The sequence below is a fragment of the Cajanus cajan genome, chromosome 9, assembly GCF_000230855.2.
Source record: "Cajanus cajan strain Asha chromosome 9, NIPB_CcT2T_4, whole genome shotgun sequence".
In the NCBI taxonomy this organism is placed as follows: Eukaryota; Viridiplantae; Streptophyta; class Magnoliopsida; order Fabales; family Fabaceae; genus Cajanus; species Cajanus cajan.
In genome coordinates, this window is record NC_138525.1 from 33276145 (window position 1) to 33289359 (window position 13215).

Below are 13215 nucleotides of genomic sequence, written 5' to 3' on the forward strand. Positions count from 1 at the left end.
AATCATAGTATTGCATATTGATTGTACGTAACTTTGAATCTCATTAACGATTAATCAAGAAAGCATATAGGATTCATTTTTCATTAACAAGTTGATGGGTTCCTTCTCCATGAAATGATGTAGGGATGAAGGAGAGGAAGCCTTGCCCTTGATCTAGGTTCAACAAAGGTGGACAAAAAGAGGATATATGGTGAATGAAAGGAAGTTGGCGTGAAATGATGGTGTTTGGGCGGAAGCACTTAGGGTGGAGGTGTTTGGGTGCTCAAAGTTGGCTCACTCCAAGGTAGGTGGAGGCCACTCTAGGTATCACTCTCCAAGGGTGGAGAATGAAGGTAGGCTAGCCGAATTTAGCTAGGGACTAAGGATAGGGACTTGAGGCATAAGAATGCTCACTCAAATTCATATACATCCAAAGTATTTACAAGTGGTGGGGTGTTGGGTATTTATAGGAGGGGAGGCATCTAGGGTTGCATTTGGAGTAGGCAAATGCATTCCAAATGAAATGCAAATGAACCCTAGATGCAACTTGGTGGCCAAGGATGGAATCTTTGGGTTTAGATTGGCTATATCTAGGTGCATGATAAGACCATGCAACCTTTGCCCTCCACTTGGGCCTAAGCCTTTCTAACACCAAAAATAGACCCAATAAGCACCAAAAATGTGTCACCCTCTAATTAACACCCTAGCCCAAAATTAAAAACCCTAATAATCTAGAGCACCCCATAATACAAGGGTAAAATGGGAAATACAAAAGAAAATAAATTCTAAGTCCTAAACACCCCAAAATACAAGGGTAAAATTGGAAATACAAGTAAAATAAATTGTATGACTAAAATACCCCAAAATACAAGGGTAAAATAGGAAATTAAAGACAAGGGAAAAATAGGAATAAAGAAATAAATGCTATAAAACCTAGGAGCTAAGGTCCAAAAATGGCCTTACTATCCCATTCCTCTTGCCTCCTTTAGTATATCACCTCTTGGTCTTCTCGACCTTAGTGTTATTCCATCATTCCCTCCCTCTTGAAAAGGATTTGACCTCAAATCAAGAGGTTCTTTATGGTGGACGTCATGACCAACAAAAACATAAAAGTAAGCATGAGAGGTAATAGTATATGATATAGATGGAAAGTGCATCCTAAGAGGAGTGCCACTAAAAATGCTAAAAAGATTTTCTAAACTAAAAAGACTAGACTCCCTAATGCTAAGGATAGGATCCTCCCCATGATGAAGTCTAGGTGTATAACTAAAACTTAAAAAGGTAAAAAGACTAAAACTATAGCACACTAATGCATTAGTCCTAAAAACTAGAACATCTTGCCTAAAGTACCCTATGTGGTAACCTAGGCATTTCCTAGAAAACAAAGGAAATACAACTAGAAAATTTCCTAAGCAATTTTGGATTATATTATTTGTTGGATAGTTATGAAAAGAATTTTTCACAAGGAACCTTGAAGGTTCATATGTTATATCCAACAAATAATATATTCCATAAATTGGGTGCATTATTGACACAACTAAGGTAGGAAAAGTCCTACACAAAGGAAGGCTATCTACCTTGGGCACCACCAAGGAAGTAGCACAAGAAGTGGAACTAAGTGAAGTCCATTTCTTCTTCACTAAATCTTGAAGTTCAGATTCTTTTTCTTTAAAAAAGGTTTGTTTTTGAATCTCCACTTCATGACTAGTGGCAACATGGGAGAAAGAGTTGAGGTCTTGATGAATAAAGAGAGTTTCTTTTAAATCATTTTCAATGGGAAAGTGACTCTCTTCAAGCATAAGCCCTTTGGAGGAAACATTATCCTCCTTACTCTTCTCTAAGAGTGTTTGTTGTTTTTCATTTTCTAACCACTCTTGAACTTTTTCTATGCTTTTCTTCATTTTTTCTTTCTTTTCTACTTTCTTTTCTTTTTCTTTTCTTCTAAGTTCTTCCTCTCTTTTTGTATTTTCCTCCTCATGCATACTCCTAGGGACTCTAACTTCTTTTCCTATTTGAGATCTAGTTGGAACAATCCTAGGTTTGGATCCACTAGTTTCTACCAACTTTGCAAGTAAATTTCTTATTTCCTCATTATTCTTTTCAAACTCTTTTTCTTTTTGTCTTAATTCTTCCTCTCTTTTTATATTTTCCTCTTCTTTTTTTCTTAGGTACTCTTTCAATTCCCTAAGTTCATCCCTAACACTAGACCTAGTACTACGAGAATTATGACCATGGACACTAGAATGATCACTCATCTTTGATCCAAAAAGGTTTTCACAAAGTTGTTTTCAAAAAGGGTTTGAAATGGTTTTCACAAAGAGTGAGTGATAAAAAGTGATGGAAGGTGGCTTAGTTCCATGCACGCCCTTGATCTTGGTTCAACAAGGGAGACTCCAAAATGGTGGTGATGTTGGCGGAAGCACAAATAGATGATGGTGAAGATGGTTTGCTCAAGGTAGTATCATCCAAGTGTAGGATGAGACCTAAGTAGGGTTTTGCTTTTATGGTGGAGATGGGAGGAGGTTAGCCAAAGGCAACCTAGAACTATGGAAAGGTTGGTGTTTAGGGTGGTTGAAGGTGGCGCACAAGGTGAAGGGAAGGTGTTTGGTGGAGGTGATGCTCCTTTTGGCTAGCTCACTTCACTAGGGTGGTGAAGGCCAACCAAGGAAGGCCAAGCTCACTCACTCACGGTGGTTTAGGGAGGAGGAGAAGGGAGGGGCCGTGGAGTTCCTAAGACTAAGGAGAATGACAATGAGGCAAGAATGCACACTCAATATCACTATAATCCAAAGTATCTACAAGGAGCTAGACTAGGGGAATATATAGGAAGGCTTGCATTTAGGGTTGCATTTAGGGTGAGTGGCCGAATTTCACTAGGGAGAAATGCACCCTAAATGAAATGCCAAATGCAACCCTAGATGCTACTTGGTGGCCAAGTTTGGCATCTTTAAGGGTTTAGGTTGGCTACAACAAGGTGCATGATAAGTCCATGCAACCTTGGCCCTCCAATTGGGCCTAAGCCTACCTAACACCAAAAAAATGACCAAACAACACCACTAAGTGTGCGTCACCTCCTTAATGGATGCACCCTAGCCCAATTAAAATCCTAAGCATCTAAATTACCCCAAAATACAAGGGCAAAATGGGAAATACAAAGAAATAAACCCTAGGACTAAAATACCCCAAAATACAAGGGTAAAAATGGAATAAAGCAATAAATTCTATACTACTCAAATTAGCCATAGTCATGAACCATGTGATGGGTCTCACATGAAGTGAAGTACCAAGGATGGTCCTCCATCATACCCTCCTTCTTGAGAAGGATTTGACCTCAAATCTTTAAGCTCTTCCATTCCATTGATCCTTCAAAAGAAGTGAAACCACAATTAGGGGAGTAAAAATTAAAACTTAACTATGCAATCCTTAGTACATAAGTTGTTGAATGAAAGTGCTTAGGGCAAAGGGGAGAGCCAAAGAGGCATCACCAAAATTTTATTGACCCATGCAATTCATTCACCAAATCATCTAACTTAGGATTGGGTGCCTTTTATTCAATGATGGCTTTTAAAAGGTGCTCATCCTCCATTGCCATCTTTCTTTGGCACCAAAAGAAGGAGGATGGCACAAGGGTTAAGGTTCACTTGAACCTAGCCCTTTTTCTTCAAAGGAAAAATTCTTTTTTTCTTTTCTTTTCTTTTTGTTTTTGTTTTTGCTTTTCTCTTCATCATCTTTCTTAGCCTTTAGTTTGAGTTGGTCCTCATTCACTTGAGAGGGTGATAGAGGACACCACACAAACTTCTTACCTAAGTGTTGGAAACTTATTTTATTGGTGAGGCCATCATGGATTATGTGCTTGTCAAATTGCCATGGCCTCCCAAGCAAGACATGACTAACCTCTAATGGCACTATGTCACACAAAACATTTTCTTTATAGTTACCAATAGAGATTGGTATGCTTGCTTGTTGGGTAACTACAACTCCTCTATCCTCATTGATCCATTGCATTTTGTAAGGTTTAGGATGAGGTTTTGTAGTCAAGGCTAACTTATCAACCAATCTAGTACTACAACAATTTGAAGTAGACCCACTATCGACAATGAGAGAACAAGTACTTTCTAAGACATTGCATTTTGTTTGAAACAAGTTCTCTCTTTGTGATTGGTCAATTTCACTAGATTGATTGTTAAGGAGCCTTTTAACCAACAATAGGTCTCCTTCACAAGGTAAGATTTCTTCCTCGGAATCTATGGCTTCTCCTTCACTACTAGAGGAAGAAGAAGTAGCTTCATCAAGGCTACTATAGTGGTCTTGGGCTTTTAAAACCATAGTTTTCTTTGTAGGACATTGGGAAGCAATATGTCCTCTTCCAAGACACTTGAAGCACTTGATTTCACTTGACTTAGACTCTTTGGAAGGTGCTTTAAAAGATGATTTTTCTTTTTCTTTTTCTTCCTTGGGATAAGGTAGGGAAGAGTGACCCTCCTTCTTAAAACTCTTGGAATAAGAGGGAGTGGAGTCTTTTCGAAAAGGTTTTCTTGTAAGTTGATGCTCCACTCTTGAACAAAGTTGAACAAGTTCATTCAAATCCTTATAAGGTAGAAGTTCAACTTTGTCTCTTATCTCAAGATTAAGACCACTTTGAAATCTAGAGATTGTGGTCCTCTCTTCCTCCCTAATCCCAGCCCTCATCATTAGCAACTCCATAGATTGCCTATATTCTTCCACACTAGAGGACCCTTGTTTCAATCTTTGAAGCTTATCCATAAGCTCTCGGTCATAGTATGGAGGAATATGCCTCCTTCTTAAGGCACTACGGAGCTCATTCCAATATTGGATTGGGGGCTCATGATTTATTCTCCTTTCTTTTTCTAAGGAGGTCCACCAATACATAGCATGCCCTTGGAAGCTAAGGGTTGCTAAAGAAACCTTTCTATCCTCACTTATTCCATGGCAAGAGAAAAGTTGCTCCACTTTCATTTCCCAATCTAGATAAGTTTCAACATTATCTTTGCCATGAAATGAGGGAAGATTGATGTTGGGTTCCCTATTGGAAGACTCCCTATTTCTATGATTCCTAGGTGGTCTTTGATAGTAACCATCATTGTGATGACTACTATAAAAGACATCACTTGGAGGGGAGGTATGGTGCCCCTCCTCTTCGTGAATAGTTGAAGGGACCAAAGCCCCTTTGCCTTTTGAAGACTTAGGAGAAGTGACTCTTGGTTTAGAACCACTAGCCTCTCCTCCCACAACTAACCTAGTTAGCAACCTTCTTATTTCTTCATTATTTCTTTCTTGCTCTTTTTCTTTTCTTCTAATTTCTTCCTCTCTTTTTATATTTTCTTCCTCTTTTCTTCTTAGGTAATCTTTCAATTGCCTAAGCTCATCCCTAACACTAGACCTAGTACTATGAGAATTATGACCATGTACACTAGAATGCTCACTCATCTTTGATCAAAAGGTTTTCACAAAATTTTCACAAAGAGTTAAAAAGGTTTTCACAAAGATTGAGTGATTAAAAGGTTTTCACAAAAAGTTTTAAAGGTGCAAGATAAGTAGAAAAGGCCTAAGTATACAAATTGAACCTTCAAGGGGAGGTGGACTACAAAGAATCACTTAATAACCAAGCCCTCTCAAGTAGGAATCACTAAGCCCTTACCACTTTTCTTACAAAACAATTTTGACACTACCAAGTGTGTGTGTGCACGCACCCCTAGTAGGCAAAATAAGCCTTCTAAACGTTTTTGGAAACAAAGGATAAAAATCCTAGACAATTATACTAGTAAAGCTATAAAGCATGCAATGGAAAGCAATTTAAAACATACACTAGTCGAGGTCCTAGTGAAGGTTTTCAAATCACCTTCTCTACACGAACTAAAAACCAAGTTGTAGAGGTTTAATAATGGCCAAATACAAACCAAATGGGGAAGAGGAATGGCCTAAATCAAAGAGGCCGAAAGCAAGAAAACAAAGCAAAAGATGAAAGCAAGAAATTTAAGTCTTCAAAACTCCTTCTCTTTGGCTCCTTCACAAATAGCAAACGTGTTAGCACCTCTCCAAAGTGTTTACCCTCGTTTTGGTTTAGTGAAAACCCTTCCAAAGGCTAGGTTGGGTTTTGGTTCACTCCTCCACTCAATCCACCAAAGGATTGCTACTTTGCTAGTTAGGTGCTTCACCTACAAGTCAATGAGAACAACCAAGAGCAAGAGTTCCAAAAATAAAAACTGAAAAGGCTAATTATGAAAGGCTAAACTCAAATTGAATAAGATGAGACAAAACAAAAGAGGTCAAAAGAAAGACAAGCAAAAATTAAGACTCAATCAACAAAAGATAGCACTCAAAAGAATAAACCTAGAATGGCACTAGAATGGGTTTGTGTTTAAATTTCACTTGATTAAGTCCTTTAGTAATTTCGGTCCAGCCAAGGTATAAGTCCCAAAATAAGTCCAAAATGGTCAAGTTCCAACTCCAATGCTAAGGTAATTTGGTCCAAGTCCACAAGTCAAACAACAAGTCCTTTTTGTCCAAGGTATTTTTTTTTTTTTTTTTGTCCAAGATTTTTTTTTTGTTCTTGTTCTTTTGGTCACGGCAATTGGCTTTTAAAATGTCCTTGGGTCCAATTTTTTTTTTTTTTTTTTTTTTTAAGTTTTCAGCCCAAATAGTTGCTTAGGTTTTGCACTTGTGGTGGCACAAAATTAGGTCAAAAATATGTAGCATAGGAGCAAGACAAGTGGCGTGAATTTAGAGGTCCTTAGGGAATATTTTGAGTGGATTTTGTTTTGTACTATTTAGGTCAAGTTGTTTAGCACAAAAAGTCCAGCACCTCTTAGATTCTTTTAGGGTTCTTGGCAAACAAAAGATAAACTTAAACAAGTGAAAATGCAAGGGTAAAGATGGGCGGTTTTTCTAGCATGTGCAAGGAGGTTCACACATGGAAAATCATGGCAACATAGAACATGCTAGAATCTATTAGCATGCATGAATGACCTAGATAGGAATTCTATATGACACGCCCACTTTAAGATGTATGCATTATGGTATTTTTCATGTTTTCATGCAAGGTGTTTGGCACATACATGGAAAATGTGTAAAACAAAATATAGGAAGTAAATTGACAAAACAATAGGTAGATTCAAAAAGAAAAATGCATGATCATGTAATACTCAACCTAGCATAGAAATATGACAACCTAACAATGGAACCTAAAACATGGAAGGTTCAAGGAAAACAAGCATGAACCACACAAAAATATATTCGGTCAAGAGAGGAGAAGAAGTGGAATGACCGAATACAAAAATAGAGCACAAGGAAGACTCAAAGGAAAGACAAGGAAAGGAACATTTACCCTTGAAGAACCATGGCTCTGATACCACTTGATGGAAGGTGGCTTAGTTCCATGCACGCCCTTGATCTTGGTTCAACAAGGGAGACTCCAAAATGGTGGTGATGTTGGCGGAAGCACAAATAGATGATGGTGAAGATGGTTTGCTCAAGGTAGTATCATCCAAGTGTAGGATGAGACCTAAGTAGGGTTTTGCTTTTATGGTGGAGATGGGAGGAGGTTAGCCAAAGGCAACCTAGAACTATGGAAAGGTTGGTGTTTAGGGTGGTTGAAGGTGGCGCACAAGGTGAAGGGAAGGTGTTTGGTGGAGGTGATGCTCCTTTTGGCTAGCTCACTTCACTAGGGTGGTGAAGGCCAACCAAGGAAGGCCAAGCTCACTCACTCACGGTGGTTTAGGGAGGAGGAGAAGGGAGGGGCCGTGGAGTTCCTAAGACTAAGGAGAATGACAATGAGGCAAGAATGCACACTCAATATCACTATAATCCAAAGTATCTACAAGGAGCTAGACTAGGGGAATATATAGGAAGGCTTGCATTTAGGGTTGCATTTAGGGTGAGTGGCCGAATTTCACTAGGGAGAAATGCACCCTAAATGAAATGCCAAATGCAACCCTAGATGCTACTTGGTGGCCAAGTTTGGCATCTTTAAGGGTTTAGGTTGGCTACAACAAGGTGCATGATAAGTCCATGCAACCTTGGCCCTCCAATTGGGCCTAAGCCTACCTAACACCAAAAAAATGACCAAACAACACCACTAAGTGTGCGTCACCTCCTTAATGGATGCACCCTAGCCCAATTAAAATCCTAAGCATCTAAATTACCCCAAAATACAAGGGCAAAATGGGAAATACAAAGAAATAAACCCTAGGACTAAAATACCCCAAAATACAAGGGTAAAAATGGAATAAAGCAATAAATTCTATACTACTCAAATTAGCCATAGTCATGAACCATGTGATGGGTCTCACATGAAGTGAAGTACCAAGGATGGTCCTCCATCAAAAAGGTTTTCACAAAAAGGGTTTTCAAGGTGCAAGATAGGTAGGAAAAGGCCTAAGTGTACAAAGTGAACTTTCAAGGGGAGGTGGACTACAAAGAGTCACTTAATAACCAAGCCCTATCAAGTAAAAATCACTAAGCCTTTTCTACTTTTCTTACAAAACAATTTGGCACAATAATAAAGTGTGTGTGTGCACGTTACCCCTAGTAGGCAAAACAAGCCTTCTAAACGTAATTGCACAAAGATAAAGTCCTAAGCAATTATACTACTAAAAGCTTTAAAACATGCAAAAGGAAAGCACTTAAAACATGTTCTAGTCGAGGTCCTAGGTGAAGGTTTTCAAATCACCTTCAACTACACGAACTAAAACCAAGTTGAAGAGGTTTAGAAATGGCCAAATTACAAACCAAAAGAATGAAACTAAGGCCAAAAACAACAAAGAGGCCGAGAGAGAAAAGTAAGCAAAAAAAATTAGACAAAAACAAGAATTTAAGTCTTCAAACTCCTCCAATGGGGTTCCTTCACAATGAACAAACGTGTTAGACCTCTCCAAGTGTTTGTTCACTCCTTTATGTGTGGTGTAAGTCCCTCCAAAGGCTAGGCTTGGATTCGGTTCACCCCTCCACTCAAATCCACCAAAGGTGTGAAAATTGACTAGAGTGGGTTTTGACCTACAATGAAATTAAAACCAACCCAAAGCAAGAGTCCAAGAAATAAAAACTGAAAAGCACAATTAAGAAAGGCTAAACTCAAAGAGAATTTAAGATGACAAAACAAAAGAGGCCAAGAAAGACAAGCAAAAAAATTAAGACTCAATCAAAGAAAGGAAGCACACGAAGAGTAATCCTAGAAAGGCACTAGAATTAGGTTAGTGTTTAGTCCACTTGATTAAGTTCTTTTTGTTTTTCGGTCCAGCCAAAGGAAAGTCCCAAAAATAAGGTCAAATTGTCATAAGTCCAACTCCCAAATGCATAGGTATTTGTCCAAGTCCACAAGTCTAGCAACAAGTCCTTTTTGGTCAAAGAATTTTTTTTTGTTCTAGTCTTTTTCTTTCTTTTCACGGCAATTTTTCTTTTATATGTCTTGGGTCCGAAATTTTTTTTGTTAAATTAAGCCCAAATGTTGCTTAGGTTTTGCACTTGTGGATGGTCAAAAATTAGGTTAAACTTTAGGAGAAGAGAGGATGACAAGTGGCGTTTCTTAGTGGTTCCTTAAGGAATCTTTTTAGTGGAAAAGGTTTGTACTAGTTGGTACAAGTTGTTGGCACAATTTTTTTTTTTTTTTTATATAGCCACCTCTTAGATTCTTTTAGGGTTCCTTTAAGCATACAAAATTAACCAAAACAAGTGGAATGCAAGGGAAAGAGTGGGCAACAAGTTATATGTATGTGCAAGGAATCATTTCACACATGGAAACTCAAAATTACAAGGAACATGCTAGGACTATTTAGCATGCATGAATGACCTCTAAAAAGCTTCTAAATGTCACGCCCACTATCATGCAATATGGCATATATTTTGTTCATGTGTTTCATGCAAAGTGTTTGGCACATACATGGAATTTATGTAGACAAAAAAAATATAGGAAATAGTAATGACAAAACTTAGGTGGATTCAAAAATCAAAAAGCATGTTTATGGCATTTTCATATGAGACTCAAGAAAAATGAAAAGCATGGCAACCCTAAAAAACATGGAAACCTAAAATGGCATGGAAGGCTCACAAGGACAAGGTGTGAACCCTAAAGCTATTCGGCCACACAAAGAAAGCAAGGAGGAAGAAAGTGACCGAAAGCAAAAATAACAAAGAGAAGACTCAAAGAAGACACAAAAAGATTAGATGTTACACTTGTAGAACCTTGGCTCTTGATACCACTTGATGGGTTCCTTCTCCATGAAATGATGTAGGGATGAAGGAGAGGAAGCCTTGCCCTTGATCTAGGTTCAACAAAGGTGGACAAAAAGAGGATATATGGTGAATGAAAGGAAGTTGGCGTGAAATGATGGTGTTTGGGCGGAAGCACTTAGGGTGGAGGTGTTTGGGTGCTCAAAGTTGGCTCACTCCAAGGTAGGTGGAGGCCACTCTAGGTATCACTCTCCAAGGGTGGAGAATGAAGGTAGGCTAGCCGAATTTAGCTAGGGACTAAGGATAGGGACTTGAGGCATAAGAATGCTCACTCAAATTCATATACATCCAAAGTATTTACAAGTGGTGGGGTGTTGGGTATTTATAGGAGGGGAGGCATCTAGGGTTGCATTTGGAGTAGGCAAATGCATTCCAAATGAAATGCAAATGAACCCTAGATGCAACTTGGTGGCCAAGGATGGAATCTTTGGCTTTAGATTGGCTATATCTAGGTGCATGATAAGACCATGCAACCTTTGCCCTCCACTTGGGCCTAAGCCTTTCTAACACCAAAAATAGACCCAATAAGCACCAAAAATGTGTCACCCTCTAATTAACACCCTAGCCCAAAATTAAAAACCCTAATAATCTAGAGCACCCCATAATACAAGGGTAAAATGGGAAATACAAAAGAAAATAAATTCTAAGTCCTAAACACCCCAAAATACAAGGGTAAAATTGGAAATACAAGTAAAATAAATTGTATGACTAAAATACCCCAAAATACAAGGGTAAAATAGGAAATTAAAGACAAGGGAAAAATAGGAATAAAGAAATAAATGCTATAAAACCTAGGAGCTAAGGTCCAAAAATGGCCTTACTATCCCATTCCTCTTGCCTCCTTTAGTATATCACCTCTTGGTCTTCTCGACCTTAGTGTTATTCCATCATTCCCTCCCTCTTGAAAAGGATTTGACCTCAAATCAAGAGGTTCTTTATGGTGGACGTCATGACCAACAAAAACATAAAAGTAAGCATGAGAGGTAATAGTATATGATATAGATGGAAAGTGCATCCTAAGAGGAGTGCCACTAAAAATGCTAAAAAGATTTTCTAAACTAAAAAGACTAGACTCCCTAATGCTAAGGATAGGATCCTCCCCATGATGAAGTCTAGGTGTATAACTAAAACTTAAAAAGGTAAAAAGACTAAAACTATAGCACACTAATGCATTAGTCCTAAAAACTAGAACATCTTGCCTAAAGTACCCTATGTGGTAACCTAGGCATTTCCTAGAAAACAAAGGAAATACAACTAGAAAATTTCCTAAGCAATTTTGGATTATATTATTTGTTGGATAGTTATGAAAAGAATTTTTCACAAGGAACCTTGAAGGTTCATATGTTATATCCAACAAATAATATATTCCATAAATTGGGTGCATTATTGACACAACTAAGGTAGGAAAAGTCCTACACAAAGGAAGGCTATCTACCTTGGGCACCACCAAGGAAGTATCACAAGAAGTGGAACTAAGTGAAGTCCATTTCTTCTTCACTAAATCTTGAAGTTCAGATTCTTTTTCTTTAAAAAAGGTTTGTTTTTGAATCTCCACTTCATGACTAGTGGCAACATGGGAGAAAGAGTTGAGGTCTTGATGAATAAAGAGAGTTTCTTTTAAATCATTTTCAATGGGAAAGTGACTCTCTTCAAGCATAAGCCCTTTGGAGGAAACATTATCCTCCTTACTCTTCTCTAAGAGTGTTTGTTGTTTTTCATTTTCTAACCACTCTTGAACTTTTTCTATGCTTTTCTTCATTTTTTCTTTCTTTTCTACTTTCTTTTCTTTTTCTTTTCTTCTAAGTTCTTCCTCTCTTTTTGTATTTTCCTCCTCATGCATACTCCTAGGGACTCTAACTTCTTTTCCTATTTGAGATCTAGTTGGAACAATCCTAGGTTTGGATCCACTAGTTTCTACCAACTTTGCAAGTAAATTTCTTATTTCCTCATTATTCTTTTCAAACTCTTTTTCTTTTTGTCTTAATTCTTCCTCTCTTTTTATATTTTCCTCTTCTTTTTTTCTTAGGTACTCTTTCAATTCCCTAAGTTCATCCCTAACACTAGACCTAGTACTACGAGAATTATGACCATGGACACTAGAATGATCACTCATCTTTGATCCAAAAAGGTTTTCACAAAGTTGTTTTCAAAAAGGGTTTGAAATGGTTTTCACAAAGAGTGAGTGATAAAAAGGTTTTCACAAAAAGGGTTTTCAAGGTGCAAGATAGGTAGGAAAAGGCCTAAGTGTACAAAGTGAACTTTCAAGGGGAGGTGGACTACAAAGAGTCACTTAATAACCAAGCCCTATCAAGTAAAAATCACTAAGCCTTTTCTACTTTTCTTACAAAACAATTTGGCACAATAATAAAGTGTGTGTGTGCACGTTACCCCTAGTAGGCAAAACAAGCCTTCTAAACGTAATTGCACAAAGATAAAGTCCTAAGCAATTATACTACTAAAAGCTTTAAAACATGCAAAAGGAAAGCACTTAAAACATGTTCTAGTCGAGGTCCTAGGTGAAGGTTTTCAAATCACCTTCAACTACACGAACTAAAACCAAGTTGAAGAGGTTTAGAAATGGCCAAATTACAAACCAAAAGAATGAAACTAAGGCCAAAAACAACAAAGAGGCCGAGAGAGAAAAGTAAGCAAAAAAAATTAGACAAAAACAAGAATTTAAGTCTTCAAACTCCTCCAATGGGGTTCCTTCACAATGAACAAACGTGTTAGACCTCTCCAAGTGTTTGTTCACTCCTTTATGTGTGGTGTAAGTCCCTCCAAAGGCTAGGCTTGGATTCGGTTCACCCCTCCACTCAAATCCACCAAAGGTGTGAAAATTGACTAGAGTGGGTTTTGACCTACAATGAAATTAAAACCAACCCAAAGCAAGAGTCCAAGAAATAAAAACTGAAAAGCACAATTAAGAAAGGCTAAACTCAAAGAGAATTTAAGATGACAAAACAAAAGAGGCCAAGAAAGACAAGCAAAAAA